A 17,889-nucleotide genomic window follows, 5' to 3' on the forward strand; every position below is an offset into this window, starting at 1 on the left:
TGAATTTGGGGTGTTAAGCTGAGTGCCAGACCCCTGTAATCCCTGGATCCAGCAAGTGTTCAAATTAAAAGTCAAAGCTTTTAATCCTTGCGACAGCCAGGCTAGCCTCAGTGAGGTGAGAATCTGGGTGATGAGCCATTAATGGGGTTAAGGAGCTTGGTACAAGACAGCAAATGAGTGGGGGGCCCTCCCTCAACAAATAAACCAGAGTTTAGAGTAGAGAGTTCGAAGCAGTGGTGTGACCTAGAATTAAGGCAGCAAGCTGGAGAGTCAGAGCAATGCAGGAAGCCATGTTTGATTTCTGCTTGAATCCAAGGCTGCGGCTATGGGAGAAACAAGACCCTTTTGGGGTGTTGATGCTGTGAACCCCTCCATCACAGGCTCAGGTTGTACATACTACCAGACGTTTAGAAGACATCTGAAGGCAGCCCTGTTTAGGGAAGCTTTTAATATCTGAAGGACCATTGTATTTTAATATTTTGTTGGAAGCCGCCCAGAGTGGCTGGGGAAACCCAGCCAGATGGGTGGGGTATAATTGTTGTTGTTGTTGTTGTTGTTACATATGTGTAAATAAACCATATGTCAAAAAGACACCACAGTCTCTGCTATGCCTCATTTCCTAAAGGAAACACAAACCCTGGGTAAGTGCCCTGGAATCTCTCACTTCTCTGAGACTGGGTTGGTGTGCAATAATACTTTTGAAAGCAATGACCAATATTTTAAATTACAAAGGGTTCCAGCTTTATTTGAAGTACAATGGGCACAATCAGCTAGGAACTGATCTGTCAGGGAAGTGCCATCGGAAGGAAGGGAGGTGAAAGGGCTCACACAGGTTGAGAGAGACTCAGCAGCTGAAGAGGGAACCAGTAGGGGGAGAGGAGCTGAGCTGAGGGAAAGTGAGCTGGAGGGATGGCTCAGAGACACTTCCAGCGAAAACAGTGGGGAGGTTTCAGGACCTCCTGTAGGGACACCCACTCCTCGCCGGAAACTGTCACGCAGAGAGTCCAGAAGACGTGTTTCCGTTAAGGAGCTTTTATGTTGGAAGCGATTCCGAAAGCAACCACTGTCGGAATCTGCTAGTGACTAGAGGAGCCATGTCTGAGGGGCTCTGTCACAGACAGAGGTTTGTGGACTTGAACAAACTCTGAGGGGATACGATTTTACGCACAAGCAGCTCATCATCCCATCACAGCATTCCGACAGTCTTTGAAAGCAGCTTGTGCAGGAGAAGGCATCATGAGCAACCCAGCCGGAACCGGAGAAGCAGGAGCTGGAGCGGGTCCAAGCCTGGAAGAAAGGTACCGGGTGTTGGAGGTCCAGCTAGCGCTGCAGACGGCGAGGCTTGAGGGGAGGAGGGCTCAGGATGCAGACAAAAAGGGGAAAACCACCCAGCTCGCCAGAAAGGTACCAGGATTGGTGCAGAAGTTTGGGGGGGGAGCCCAAAGACTATCATGGCTTTCGGACAGAGATGCAATATGCCCTCAATCTGCAGTTTGATGAATTCCCTGACGAGGAATCACGAGTGGCTTTCGTGATTGGGCATCTTGAAAAGGGGGCGAGAGACTGGGTTAGACCCCTGATGGCAGCGAATAGTGACGTCCTAAAGGACACGATGAAGTTCTTTCGCGCCATGGATCTGATGTTTTCCAGCGATATTGAACAGGGAGTGGTGCGCAGACAGTTAATGGCTTGCAAACAGGGGAGCCGATCTGTCCGTGAGTACTGGACTGAGTTCACCATGTTGATCCATAAATTGGGGTGGGATCTATCGGCGGAACCCATTCAAATGCTCTTTGAAGAAGGGCTTTCTTCGGCTGTGAAAGACGAACTTTCCCAGGCGCCCAGGGCGGAGTCTATGGACCAGCTGACCAAATCAGCGCTGACCATAGGAGCGCGCCAGGAGGCGAGAGCATTGGAGAGGCGGGAAGGGAAGGGGGAACGTTGGAAGGAGTTCCGCATTCCAGACATTCCAGAGCCAACTTTCCCGCCGGCAGAGCCGATGGAAATCGGAACAGCGCGCGCGCGCGCAGTTTCAAAGCCCAGTGAGGGGGGAAAGAAGGAGGGAAAAGGCGCCCGGAAATGCTATCTCTGCCAACAGCCAGGTCACTTTGCCAGAGTCTGCCCCCAGAGGAAGGCATGGCAAGGGATGGTAGGAGCTGTGGAGGGAAGAGAGGAAGAAATACCGGAGCAAGTAAAGGCCAACGCCTGGCTGCCACCGTCGGGGCACAGCAGCCAGGCCAAAGAGCAGTGAAAGTGCCCATGCCAGAACCTCCTAAACCCGCCCTAGTGATAGAAGTGGCGCTAGAGCTGCCAAACGGACACCCTCTAAAGATAAAGGCGCTGTTGGACTCAGGCAGCTCCTGCAATTTCATGAGCAAAGAGTTTGCAGCTGAACACCAGATACAGACGATCCCTTTAAGCAACCCCCTGCAGGTGACCACGATCGATGGCAGGGAGCTGTTGGGAGGAGAAGTCAGCTTGCAGACCGTCCCAATGATAATGAAGGTGGCAAGGCACACCGAACTGATAGCGTTTAATGTGGCCACCTTGGGAGGAGCTCCCATTATATTGGGGATGAGCTGGCTAGCGTTACATGATCCGCTGGTGGGCTGGCATCAGAGAGTGGTTTCTTTTGGTTCAGCACATTGCTTAGAACACTGCAAAGAGGGAAAGGGTTTGGCAGGGGCCCAAGCCACCCTAGCAGGGACTGAAGTAACGGAGAACGTGAAGGTACCACGACAATACGCAGATCTCCGCGACGTCTTCAGCGAAAGGGAAGCTGACCAACTACCCCCGCATAGACCCTTTGACTGTCAAATCAATTTACTCCCTGGGGCACAGCTCCCTGTAGGCAAGCTGTACGCCATGTCAGACAGAGAGATGCAGGAGCTAAGGGAGTTCATTGACAAGAACCTGAAGAGAGGGTTCATCAGAGAGTCCAGGGCGGTGGGGGGCAGCCCAGTGTTTTTTGTGGATAAAAAAAACACGGACATGCCGAGGCTGGTGTGTGACTTCAGGGCCTTGAACGCAGTGTCAGAACCAGTGGCCTTCCCTATGCCCAGGATTGACGACATTTTGACAAGGGTCAGGAAGGGAAAGATTTTTACTAAACTGGACCTAAGGGGGGCGTACAACCTGATACGAATAAGGAAGGGGGATGAATGGAAAACCACCATGTTCACCCCTTTGGGGGCATTTGAATATTTAGTTATGCCCTTCGGCCTACAAGGAGGCTCCGCGTGCTTTCAATCGTTTATGAACCACGTCCTGGGGCCTTTGCTTTACAAGAATTGTGTGGCCTTCTTAGACGACGTGTTGGTGTATTCTGAGAATGAGGAGCAGCATGTGAGAGACGTCAGAGAAGTGTTGAGCAGGCTGCAAGCCAACCAGCTGTGGGTGAAACTGGAGAAGTGTCAGTTTCATACCAAGGAGGTGGAATTCCTGGGGTATCGCCTGTCAGACAAGGGATTGGCCATGGATCCCGGCAAGGTCCAGGCGGTGCTGGAATGGAAAACACCCAAAACAAGGAAGGATGTGCAGAGGTTCCTAGGATTTGGGAACTTCTATCATAAGTTCATCCGAAACTTTGCCCACCTGACGGCGCCCATTACGGACTGTCTCAGCAGTAAGAAGAAGTTCGTTTGGACTGAGGAGGCGGAGCGAGCATTTGAGGAACTAAAAAGGGCCTTCGCCTCGGAACAACAACTCCTGCATGTGGATTTACAAAAACCGATGAGAGTGGAAACTGACGCATCAGACAGAGCGATTGGGGCGGTGCTTCTGCAGCCAGGGAAGGAGGAGTCAGAGTGGAGACCGTGTGCCTTTTTTTCGCGAAAGCTGAACAAATCCGAGAGGAACTACACGGTGTATGACCGAGAACTACTAGCCATTCATGAGGCGTTCCGGAGATGGAGGCACCTGCTAATTGGCGCACAACATAAGGTGCAAGTGTGCACTGACCACAAGAACCTAGAGTATTGGAGGACGGCACAAGTGCTCAACCAACGGCAAGTGAGATGGGCCCAGGAGTTCTCCAAATTTAACTTTGAGATTTGTTACGTGCCAGGCCCAGAGAACATTAGGGCGGACGCTCTCTCACGCAAACCTGAATATTTGGAGGGGGAGGGAGCACCCGAAGAGAGACATGTCATTCCAGAGGACCGCTGGGTGTGTGGGGCGGCATTGGTGGGACAAAGAGAACTGGTAGAGGAAACAGAGAATGATGAATACGCCCAGAATAAGCTCAGAGGTCTTAGGGGTGGGGGAGAGGAACCAGGGGGTTTCGAGGAAAGAAATGGAGCTTTGTATTACAAAGGGGCACTGTATATCCCTGAAGGAGACTTAAGGGGGAGGGTACTCAAGCAGTTGCACGACAGCCCCACGGCGGGGCATTTTGGACAACACAAAACCATGTGGTTGGTCACCAGGGAATTTTGGTGGCCTAAGGTGAGGGAAGATGTACGGGAGTATGTAAGAGGGTGCGAGCAATGCCAGCGAGCCAAAGGGGAGAGGCGGGCGCCGGCGGGGCTATTAGAACCCTTACCAACCCCAGAACGACCTTGGGAGGCAGTGTCGATAGATTTTATGACTGATCTGCCGAAGTCCAAGGGGAAAACAGCCATTATGGTGGTGGTAGACCTACTAACAAAGATGTGCCACTTTGTAGCCTGCTCGCATGCAGTCACGGCGGAAGAGACAGCGAAGTTATTTGTAGAACACATTTTTAGGTTGCACGGGGTGCCATTGAGGGTGGTCTCAGACCGAGGAAAACAATTTACTTCCAGGTTCTGGAGGAAGCTCATGAGCTTACTGCAGGTGGAGGTCAACTTTTCGACTGCCCGGCACCCTGAAACCAACGGGCAGGCGGAAAGAGCAAACGGTGTCCTCCAGCAATACCTGAGGTGTTATGTCAATGACAGAGAGAATGACTGGGTAGAAAAGTTGGCGCTGGCGGAATTTGCCTACAACAATGCCGAGAATGTGTCCACAGGGATGAGCCCCTTCTTGGCTAATTATGGGTGTCATCCCAGGGCTTTCCCAGGGGGAGAAGGGGAGAGATGGAGCGTCCCGGCAGCCGAGCATTTTGTAGAAGAAATGGAAGCAATCCATCGTCAGCTCCAACTCAACTTAGAAAGGGCGAAGGAAGAATACAAGAGGCAGGCAGACAAGAACCGAAGGGAAGGTGAAACCATAAGGGTGGGAGATAGGGTGTGGCTGTCAACCCAAGGGTTGCCGTTCAAAGGAGGTTGTAAGAAATTAAGACCCAGGAGATTGGGTCCCTTTGAGGTCATTCAACAGGTCAACCCAGTGGCTTTCAGGCTCCGGTTACCCAACCACATGAAACTGCACCCAGTATTTCACAGGTCGTTACTGTCACCGTATGAGGGGGGACGAGAAGGGATGGCCACTCGGGGACCGGTCATAGAAGAAAGAGAATGCAGCAGCCATGTGGCAGAAATCCTCGACGCCAGGTGGAAGGGGGATCAGGTGGAGTATTTGGTAGCGTGGGAAGGAGAACCGGAGTCAGAAAACACTTGGGTAATGGCAGAAGATATCAATGACGAGGTATTGATAGAAACGTTCCATCAAAGGTTCCCAAGGAAACCTCAGCCTGTGGAGAGGTTCCGGAGGGAATACTTTGGGACCACCGATGAGGAGGAGGAGTTGGAAGGATTCCCGGACTCGGAAGGGGAAGGGGAGATGGACTCTGAGGAGGAGGAGTACTTCGAGACCAGGAACCGCAACAGGTGGAGAGAAGTGTTCGAGACATCGGAAGATGAAGGAAGTTCATTCCGGGGTTTTGCCTCCTCACCGCCCGTAGAGGAGGGGGCGAGAGGGGGTGAAGGGGGCCCTGGAGGGGAGGTGGATGTCAGGGAACTGCCATCGGAAGGAAGGGAGGTGAAAGGGCTCACACAGGTTGAGAGAGACTCAGCAGCTGAAGAGGGAACCAGTAGGGGGAGAGGAGCTGAGCTGAGGGAAAGTGAGCTGGAGGGATGGCTCAGAGACACTTCCAGCGAAAACAGTGGGGAGGTTTCAGGACCTCCTGTAGGGACACCCACTCCTCGCCGGAAACTGTCACGCAGAGAGTCCAGAAGACGTGTTTCCGTTAAGGAGCTTTTATGTTGGAAGCGATTCCGAAAGCAACCACTGTCGGAATCTGCTAGTGACTAGAGGAGCCATGTCTGAGGGGCTCCGTCACAGACAGAGGTTTGTGGACTTGAACAAACTCTGAGGGGATACGATTTTACGCACAAGCAGCTCATCATCCCATCACATGATCCATGAACGTCAGCGTGGTAAATTTTATGAAACAAACAAACAAACAAACACGGGCAAAGGGATAAGCAACCGAGTTTCCCTATGCATATCTTGAATGCAGTCCCTTTGTTCCTAAACCCCTTGTACTGATCAGTCTATTGACACACAGTGCTAGCTGTGTTTGGTGTGGAATTACACATGAGGATCTAGGAATTGATACCTTGGGAAGTCAATCCCCCCCAAATATAATTGGTGATATCGAGTTGTGTCTGCCCTTGAACAGAAATGTTTTTTGTGAACAGAATGAGACGTCCCCTTCCCGTTCTCCTGCTGCAGCCTCCCACATGCCCCCAAATCTGCTCTGGAGGGTTGAGAGAGGAGAGGAAGGGGATGGACAAGAAGAGGAAGGCCCATAGCATGAGCAGACATTCACTTATGGGACAATAGCTATTGCCCAGCGACATTATAAATAATAACTATATGAATACATATTTATAAGGTATAAAGCGAATGTTCAATGGCCAAGTTCATTCGTAATAATACAGCCTGTATTAGTGTGCACCAGGTACTACAACACATCAGGAACGTGGACTAGAATACTAAGTATCTTTATATATGCAATGCTGTATATACAACACTGTTATGCAGATGAATATCCCACAGATAAAGGTAAAACCCAATATTTCATTATAGCAAAGCTGTCTGAAGCTAGAGGGAAGCCAGTGTTTTTCAGCAGACTAAAATAAACAGGTTTAAATTGAGTGGAAAGCCAGGTCATATTCAATCCTAGTCTCTCTTTTTAGCCTCTTTTTTCTGTCTTGGGTTTTCCAGCTGAAATTACTATGAATTATTTAGCTCTGTGATCTTGGCTCATCTAGATGCTCCTGTCCCTTGACTGCATGGAGGGTACAACAAACAATTTTATAAAAAGTTATCAATTCATATTTGTAGATTCATTTTACTCCATTCATTTTGTGGAGGTAAATGAAGAAGGGTGGATCTGTTCTGTTGCACTGAAAGGGGCGAAAGAAAACATTGACACGGCGAAAGATGTGATTTGTTAGACTTGAGAAACTATACTTGCGTGCCTGATGATATCTATCTTCCCTAAACCCTCTTTCCTCGAGTGAAGGTCCTTGGGGCTGAACAAATACAGCAGTAGTCTAAGATGCATATTTATCTATCCAGAACAATAGCTTTGTTAGTAACATCAAAGAAAAAGCAGGCTAATTTATTGTAGTGAAAGCTTTCAAATTCAAAAGCCTTCTTAATCAGATGCATGATGTGGTCCGTGGTGGTGCTGGATATATGAAGACACACATAGGTTCAATGGAAAGGAAATTATTTTACAAGGTAAGACAAGAAAAGGCCATGGAAAACATTCTGAAAACATCCTCAAAGTAAATGGCCTAACCGATAAAAGTTACATTTGCTGTCCAGTGGGAAAATTCAAAATCCCATTGATATGAATGTAACCCAACTTCAGCAACAAATACATAATATCTGTTAGCTCATTGTTGGTACTAGTAATGAATCCTGATTTCTTTGGCATTCAAAGAGATGCTATTTTAACTGAAGCAAATAATTTCGTTTCAAAAATAGAGAGTAGCATTGAAGAAGTGATGGGCTTTCTTTTCTTCTTCTCCCAAGGACACCTTTTATTGAAGTCTCACAGGGAGATGGGAACAAATTGCTCCTCGCCACTAGACAACCAATCTCTTCTCTTGTTTAAAATGTGGGTGTCTTCAGAACAAGCAAAAAAACATCATTTGCTAAATGAAGCAAAACACTATAATAGGTTTAATGATGTAGATTTATCTTCTAACAGTTGTTTTGAGATCACAACAAATCATTAAAATCATTAACTCTCGGAGCTAAATTAGATTACAGGTCTTTGGGAATGCATGGCCAATGCAATTACGAAATTGACAGTGAAATTAACTGGACTATGCCAGCAAAGGACAACTTGCACCCACAACATGTCCACATATTGTATCATAGCTAGAACAGCCCTAGTCCGCTCTATGGGGTATAAGAAGCATAACAGAAAATTGGGCTGAGATACTGGGATTGCAGCTATGCAAAAGCTCTAGGAGACAATGTCACTTGGGGGTTCCAAAGCAGTTCCTAAATTTTGCATTTATGCAATCCAATAAGCATCACTAAATTTTCAAAAAGGTCTTCTGCATGTGTGCACCTATAAACACATTGAGTTTTCCATCATGACTGAGTACTGTACCTTAATTATGCAGAACTTCTGCTACTTTAACTTTTTCACTTCTTTTTAATTTCTCATCAGAACTGCTTCAATTTGAGATCAGCACATGAATCACAAGCACCTTAGTTGGTATTTTTACATACCTGTGATGCTGTACATGCCACCCCAAGGTGTTTTGCAAACTCTATTTAATGAGACACATCTGGATGCTGTAACCTTTGTTTACCAACGTCTGCACTCCATCGTAGCCGAGTCAACTGCCAATTGGATGCCTGAAAGCATAACAACTTAGCTTTTAGTTCAGGTTCATGCTGCTATGCTACTTCTTTTCACAACAAATCCACCCTATATCCCTCCCTAGAACAGAAGAAGCTGACTCCAATTAGAACCAAAATAAATACTGTGCAAACATGTTCCAGAGAGTCAAAAAGACTTTTTCTAAAGATAATGGCATTGGGGGAATTCTAAATGTGCCTTTTGCTTTCCTGAACTATACATGACACTAATGAGCTATCTAAATATTAAGCTACAGTTTCAAGTTATTTCAACAGTTTGAGTAAAAACACCCAAGTGTTTACTGGATCAGGCCCACCTAGTCCAGCATCCTGTTCTCACAGTGGCCACCCAGTTGCCTATATAGGAAGCTCAAAAGGGGGATCTGAGTAGATATATAATTGTAAGCAATTTGGGGAATAACAATGCAATCCTATGAATGCCTACGTAAAGGTAAAGGTAAAGGTAAAGGGACTCCTGACCATTAAGTCCAGTCACAGACAACTCTGGGGTTGCGGCACTCATCTCGCTTTACTGGCTGAGGGAGCCAGTGTTTGTCAGCAGACAGCTTCCGGGTCATGTGGCCAGCATGACTAAGCTGCTTCTGGCGAAACCTGAGCAGCTCATGGAAATGCCATTTACCTTCCTGCCAGAGCGGTACCTACTTGCACTTTGACGTGCTTTCGAACTGGTAAGTTGGCAGGAGCAAGGACCGAGCAACAGGAGCTCACCCCGTCGTGGGGATGCCTATCTTGATGTAATTCCCATTCAGTTCACTGGGACTTGCTCCCAGGGAAGTCTACATTGGACTGCAGCCCCTGATACATTAAAATTGATTGTCAGTTTTTCAGCAGCTTTGACAGGGATTTGAAGACTGAGACCTGTTACAAATTCTAACTCATGAGCTCCTTTCTATAGTGACCCGTTTTCTGTAAAGCACCATGCACATGAACCACACAAAATAAATAGTGTTTTGTTTTTAAAAATACTCTTTGATTTATTGATTCCACTGGATCAAACATTTTTTTCCAACTGAGCAAAATTACAGCATTCCCCTGTTGGTGATTTTCATAGCTTTTGATTTATTTTTCAGACTTCAGAGAATGAAATTTGCTCATTGCCTTCAACAATAAATGATAACCCCCAAAAGGGGCAGGCAGGGAGCAGGGATATTTTCCCCACTCTCTTTTACATGGAAATGAATCTGGCCCTATGTCCCATGTCTAATTTGAACCAAAAGATCCTTCAGTCAAACAAATGCACAAAAGTTTGAATTTGTGAAACAGGTACGATAATGTCGCCATACTATTTCATCATAGCAAGTGGATTAGGCAAAACGGTCACCACCACTCTACTGCATGCTTTATTATTAGGTGAAAACTTGGCTGAATAATTATCTACCTTCTGTTGTTCTCTGTGTTAGGGTAGCTAGTCAACCACCTACCCCAAAAGGTTATTGTCAGAGCTGCTTCCAGATCCTAGCTCACAGAGGATCACGCTAGCCAGCGATCATTAAATAAAAGTCTTTATTGAGTTACAGTTTCCATTCTCAAGCTGCTGCGTGCAACTCTACGTCTCATGGTTAGATCGGCGAAGCTCCATCTGAGTCTCCGCCCCTTGTACACCAACTTAATATCCTAGCCTTGCTCCACCTTTTCCGCCTGACTGTTCTTCTCTGGGTCCCTCTGCCCCCCGGGGTCTCTTCCTTCCGGGATTCCTCTGACGCTGACCCCCCTGACTCTTCTCCCTCCTTTCGGCGGGCTTTAGGACCTGGCTCCCTTTCCGGGCTGCCTACTGCGCCACTTTCCTGTGCATTTGAACTTGGCACGCGCGCCCAACCTTCCACCTTCCGTCTGACCGTTTCTTCGCTCCCCGATGGAGGTGTGGCCACTCCTGACTCGTGCCCTCCCCCCTGTTGTGAGCTGCCAGCGCTTGATCCCTGGCGCCCTTCCTCTTCCCTGCTCTCTGGCGGTGACGCTGGTCCTGATTTCCAACTGCTCCCCTCTGAGTCCCCTCTGGCTCTATCTTCCTGGGGTGTCCCCCTAGGCTCCCCCCTTGCCCTGGCCACTGGTGCTCCTTTCTGTGAATCTTCTGATTCACTGGAAAGACTCGGAGATCTCGGGTCGTCGTCATCACTCATCTTTTCTTCTGCCTCCTCTCCCTCGCTCTCTGTTTCCTCCCTTGCCCTTGCCTCTGCTCCTGAACCCCTGACAGTTATGTTTTTAATTTCTTCGTGTAGACATCTCGGAAAAACAAATAGACTGTACAAAAGTAATTTTTCTTAGTGAAGAAGAGACATTTGCTGTATAGAAATAATAGTAATTAACATTCTGAGCAGCTTGACTTTTTAGTTGTCAAAGCTGACAGTTAGGCACCACTGATGGGTACATTGCAGGTGCGATATTAGCACTAACATTTTACTAACATTTACATTCAGTTCGATAATTGAGGGCACAAACACAACAACGCTGGAGAGAGTTATGCTGAATTCTATGTGAGTTGATAGGTGTTCTCTTTCTTCTCTGCTCCATCCTTAAAATAACCCCAACACGGCAAGACAAAACAAAACAACTATTTCAATTATAAACCACTGTGTGAATTTTATCAGCTTTTGTTCACATCATTTTCTTGTCTTCCTCTTGTTACACAAATTCACACTTCTGTGTATTTATTTATTTATTTGGCTGGAGGGTCTTTAAATTCAAATAAAGTCTAAGGTAACAAATTACAAATTTATAATCACCCAAGTCTAAAGTTCTATTTTGTAGAGCTCCCTGGCCAACGAGATACAGGGTGAAATTATTATTTTGTGTAGTTGATTTGTCACAAATTAATCTTTGCCTTTTACTGCACCTTTTAAAGCTATTGTGAGTCTTCATCCTAGTTATTTTTAATGCTTGCTTTTAGTGGCTCACGTGTCAAGGTATATATTATGTATTGAAACTGTATTTTTCCTTGCTGGACTATTGTGAACCACTCAGGAGTCTTTTTATTTTTAATGAAGGGCAGTATATAAATGTCTTCAAGGAATTAATTCATTAAATAAATGTAAGCATTCTGGGAGGAGAGAAGGAAAGGAGAATAGGACTGCCTCAGGGTGTTCAACCAAGGTAGCCTGATTTACCAACTCATATTCCAGTGCTATCTGCCAGTTGCAACCAACCAAAGCAAGCAGCTAAATCAGATCATCCTATCCTCAGCTGGGCACAGGCCAGTTCTTGAGACTAATTGCAGAATGCACCCAAAACATTCCTACTCAGCCTCCTAATGGGCAGCTGGCTAATCAATGCTGCCGCTGGGGCAGGTAACTGTGCTGGATTCAAAGAGGCTGCATTTGGGGCGTTTCACCCTTTGCAGCAAAGGCCCTCACCCCACATTCTTCATTTCTCTAGGAAGGAGGGACCAAATCACTCCCTTCTGATCACTGGGAAAATAGTATATTTCCCCAGTGCTTTTAAATCTGTTTTTGTTTGTTTGCTTAGTTTTTCCTTTCCTTTGTTGTGCTGTGCTGCCTAATTACATTTTTTTTATTTTATTGGTTTTGTTATGTGATTTTAATTGTCTCATAAGCCCCTCTGGAAATCTGCCTTCGATTGAAGAGTAAGATATGAAATTGCTGATTAAATAAATAAGCAACTGGTTGTCACAAAGCCTGCTTACCAGAGAGCTTATTACATAAGGTCTTGCAGTTCTGACTGCCCCCCCCCCCCGCTTTGTCTCTTTAGTGGTAGTGGGATGTCTTTGGGCAGGAATTGCAGAGGAAGTGGAGAAGAAGTACAAAAATATATCCTTCTTAGCTCTGGAACATCCAAATACTTAAGATATAAAGGGATATTCAGAGGTTGCAATGTTGTTGACAGAGCTTTCAAAACAGGAGTGTTATTACAGTGGACGTTCGGGTTGCAAACGTGATCCGTGCGGGATACACGTTCACAACCTGCAGTGTTCACAACCCACGTCTGCGCATGCACGGGTTGCGATTCGGCACTTCTGCGCATGCACAAAGCACGATTTAGCGCTTCTGCGGATACGCAACTGCCGAAACCCGGACGTAACCCTTTCTGGTACTTCCGGGTTTCGGCAGTTCACAACCCAAAAAAACACAACCTGAAGCGGCTGTAACCCAAGGTATGACTGTATTGTTATTATGGATAAACACACAGACCAGTGAGAGGCAATAAAGAATCCATGCAATAGGGAAATATGGAAATCACAATGTCAAATAAAGATAACTTATATACATAAGGAACTTCCTTAGATGGCAAGTAGCAAGTTGGCTCTACACTTACTAAGCTAATCAAACACATATCTTCAAATGGACCTGCTTCTCATGATGGACCAGGTCTGACAATTTCCATAAGGAAAAATACTATGGAGGATTTAATTTCTGTCACATTGTCTCAGCATACTTAGAAGCCACCAAGCTGGAAGGGTGAGGCCTACAAGGTCTCTCCTGTCATTTTTCTTAGCCAGCCCTTCTTGTCACCACTTCTACTCCTTTCCCCCAGGAAATGTTTGTTTGGGAAGGGGAAACTGGCAGCAAAAGCTGGGGCAAATATTTCCCTTCCACGTTTTCTCAAATAGTTGTCAGAAAAACCCTAAAGGGTGGTGGTTTTTTTAGGGTTCTCTGAGGAAGCTCAGAAAGCCTGAACTAATTACAAGGTGAGCTGGGGAGCATCACTAATAGCTGACTGCAATAAATGTTGCCACTGCAAACTGGAACAGGGGAACCAGCATTACAATATACTTGCTATTCTCAGGAAACTAATTACGTGTGATGTGAATTTGAAAATATAGCAGACGAAACAATTAGAAACCCTCTTGTGGAGAAAACTGCTTTGCCTCACACAAGACTACAATTGTTTCTAGAATAAGACCTCATCCTGGAAAAAGAAGACATGATTCTTACAAGTAGAACTGGACCATCTGTTAGACACAGGCCTTTGCTTCAGGTAGTGATTCAGAAAGGGTAGTGGATTTGCATGCCCTCCCCTCTCCTGCCCACCCACGTACCATTATTCATCACCCTGTGAGTCGTTCTGCTACTATGAAAGCAGTCAGGGACTGTGGGGCTTTCAAGGTGGCACCAGGTTATCCACACTTTGGTCTGAGGTAAAGGTGAATCTAGAGGAGTGTAACTAGTTTGGTTGCACTGGATATGGACCTTCTGGGGCACCACAGCAGGCACTGCAACTATGAATTCCAATGGAAGGTGAGAGACAGGAGGGCACTGGTTTTGGCATTGCACAGGGTGCCACTGAAATTTGAGACACTAAGACACCTCAGGCACCGTGGATGACATAGCACCAGACTGCTGCTTTGCTTTAACAAAAATGTTTCATGTTTAACAGAAAACTATTACATTTTAAAGTCCAAGCAGCAGCTGTGTAGGCATTCCATGAGACCACCTTGTCCCATATGCCTCACTCTGAAGGACCCAATGTTTCCTAGGATCCTTTGTTGACTGAGTGGCCTTGAAGAGCTTTGTCACACCTCCACTGCAACTGCTAAAGTGGAGGAAAAACAAAAGGCAAGCAAAGTGGCAACGGCAGGGCTAGTGATAACTGTGTGAGGTGGAAGGATATATTGTGGTGGCTCTGACTGCAACCCAAGCTTAGACAGCTTAGAAGCAAAAATAATGAGTTTGGATAAAAGATGGATTAGCAATGACATATGTTCTTCACATCATGCATGGCTGGAACTTTTCTAGATTCTGATTGTCCTTGAAGTCGGATTATGGTTTCTACCAAGAACTTTAATGCTCAAATCAGTGTTGCGCATAGACAAGGCAAAGGTCAAAGGCACATTAGGCAAGGCAAGCTAAGACTTTGAAACAATTGTTGAAATACGCCCCTGATCCTCCATTATAAAGGAATGGGGTGGACAGGGCTTGAGCACAGCAAGCAAGAAGCATCTTTGCACTGGGCAAACAAACAATAACTCCTTCTAGTGGGTTGGGTTTGAGATGTCTGTCCATACTGTTGCCAGTGTCTCCATGTCCTAAGCTTAGGGGGAGGAGAAAGCATCAGCTGAGAGGCAGGCTTGACATCAGATGCCTTCTCTATGATCAGAGGCTTGTCAACCAGAAAAGGGAGTGACGGGAGGTCTGGCAGTACTGGAGGCAGAGCGAAGGCATCAGGGTCAGACTCACTACTGACCACTTCCCTGACTACTAAGATACTTCTTGGAGTCTGGATACAGCCTGTCCCAGCCCCCTTCCCCAGGCTCATCAGCCTCCACCCTTCATCCTGGTCTGCCCAGCCCCTGCAAGATGTCTGCATAGGATTCATGACACTAAGAATATTTCTTGTTCTGTACTGCTTATCCAATGGCTTCTCAGCAGTATGACTACAGACTTCAATGAAATGACACCAATGTAAAAGTGGGGCACTGCAGTGTTTTCTTTGACTGTACTCTTTTCTCTCTCCTCTAATTCTCCTTCCTCTGCAGTCAAATAAATGTAACCGGATGGATGCATTCCCACCTCAAACATTTTACTGCTCCGAAGGCAAGCTATCCATCCCTGCTAATGACTTTTAATATTTTCTCACAAATCCACATCTTTCAGCACTCTTGAGTATTTTCTTCCTGCACTTCTGTGGGCTTCCTGAACTTATCTGATATTATAGGACTGGTTTTCTTTGTTACAGTGCCAGCTTATGTAGTAATTTTCACATTTACATTTTACAACATCAGCAGACACTACTATTATTTTCACTTAGGCTGAGTTCACACATTGCTGGTTTCCTCTTGTAAGTTCAGCTAGAGCTAAAACTTATTGGTTAAATTGTATTTGCACTTTAAAAAATCTAAAATTAGAGTGCACATTAATTTCTTTCTTTCTTTTTAAGCCACTTAATTCAATCATAGTTAAGAGCTGAGCATTCTAAACCAGCATTCTAAATTAGGGGTGGGGAACCGGTGCCCCCCTCCCCGATGTTGTTGGACCCTGAATTCCCATCAGTCATATCTAGCATAGACACCTGTAGGGTCACTAATTGGATCACACACATCTCAGTGTGAAGGACTCACCTTCACCTTGCTCATGATCCTCCCAGAAAAGATGGTGCTATCTTTCATTGTGCCAATTTCCTGGAATTTTCATGCTTCCAAATTTTGAACCCACAACATCTGTCTATGATCAAAATCATGCAAGATGGCAGAGAACTTTTCAAAGCTCGACACAACTAATGTAACCATTTCACTGGGGTTGACTGATGCACTCCTCTTTATTTTTCATTGGCATTGTGCTGAATTGCACTGTTCGATATCACACACACACACACACACACACACACACACACACACCGTCATTAGTCACAACAGCTGAGTGTAGCCTCCATATTCAGATACAGTGTATCCCTCCAGGGATGGCTGTCTCAGTCCTGCTTTGCTTGTTGGAGCATCCCAGTTGTATCTGGTTAGTCACTGCGAGAGACAGAATGCTAGTTGAGAGAAACCCTTGGTCTAATCCTTCCTAACTGAAGATTGATCCAGTAGCCCTATATGGAAGTTATCCCATCCCATGTTGAACAACAGGGCAGGGAAGCACTGAGTGGCCCCACCCTGACATTTTGCATGCCTCCCAATCCCCATGCCTACAACATTAATTCATGTAGCAAGGAGCTTTCACACATAAAGTTATATGCACAAACCCTTCCCCAGAATCTGTAACCCTGATCACTCCAGGTTGCACATTTCAGGGAAGTCTTGGCATGTATACTTGTGAAGGCCCCTGTGCCACAGACTTATGCCACTGTACAAGCACACACTGAGGGAGGAGTGTGAATGTAAGAGGTGAAGCTGCTTGCTATGACCCCGCTCCTTGCTCTTGTAGAGGAGTGAAGAACCCTATTCAAAATAGTGCATAAATATATTCAATGCTGTTTTCAAGCATTCTCCATCAATTAATGATAGAATAAACGGAATTAGAAAATTATCAAGCATGTTTTTTTGGGGAAATTCCATGGCTAAGGTTTGTGTTTTTGTTGCAATTACCGGTATCTCACTTTGGAGGTGGCTGAGGGATCTTTGTGATGTCCTTCATTTCATTCTATAAACCATCTCACAAGTGTTCTAGCCTCTGCAGCCTTCCCAGGTGCCTGTTTGCACTTCAGTTAATGTCTAGGGGAGAACATAATGGGGTCTTTCAACTCTTCCAGATCTGGAAGTGTAGGCAGCTCAATGGGATGGATCCACAGCAATACCCTCCTGTTTGCAGTCATTGTCACCTACCAGGAGCGTAAGATTAAGGAGCGAGGCAGTGCTGAGTAGGTAAGGGCCACACAGACACACTGGTGAAGCTGATTTGACACCTCCACTGGTGCACCAGGCTGTTGCTGCAGCTCTGTCCCACCTGGAAAGATGTTCCAGCCTGTGGTTAACTTTACATGTTCTATGCATTTCTGTTGTAAGCATCAGCAGCTACATTATCCAGTGAGCACTGATTCACTAGTATGTATATTTCACTGATAATTATTTGGTATGTAGCTCTTTATATATTTTGTTCTACTGCATATCTTACATACAGGTTGCTCAGTTTTGTTGCCATTCATTGCCTACAATTCCATTTCTAGCTGATGAAGACTTTATTCCGACACAGTTGAACTATTCCGGATGCACTGTCCTTTTGAGACTTTTGTGAGACGTCTTCCTTTGAGAGACGGTTTGGCGTTCCTCACTATTCATTGGTTGTTTGAACCTTTGTTTGACTCTGATACATATAACAACTTGCAGTTACTTGTATATTTTGTGAGATGTGCTGTATGATATATGTATTATTTTGAAGTGGCTTATTCGTATATTTTGAATGACATCATACCAATTATATATTTACTAACAGTTATTAGCCAGTGTGTTGTGTTTGCATTTTTGTAGATTGTCACATTTTGCAACACAGGGGTTTGTGTTTGTTCTCTGCAGATGAGGCAGGAGAGTGCATGCCTGTTTTGCAGAGGAAGAAAATTTCATGAAACTGGAGGACAGATTTTGGCACGGCACTAATTCAAAACAGATAAGTGTATGGTCTGGAATCATGCCACATCAAAGGGTAGTGAAGGGTAGAAGATTTGGCATTGGGTGTGCCCTTGATGTTTCTTGCATACATACTTTAGCAATCAGTCCTCCTTGCATTGCTAGGA

Source organism: Podarcis pityusensis (assembly GCF_964106645.2).
Source record: "Podarcis pityusensis genome assembly, chromosome: 6".
NCBI lineage: Eukaryota > Metazoa > Chordata > Lepidosauria > Squamata > Lacertidae > Podarcis > Podarcis pityusensis.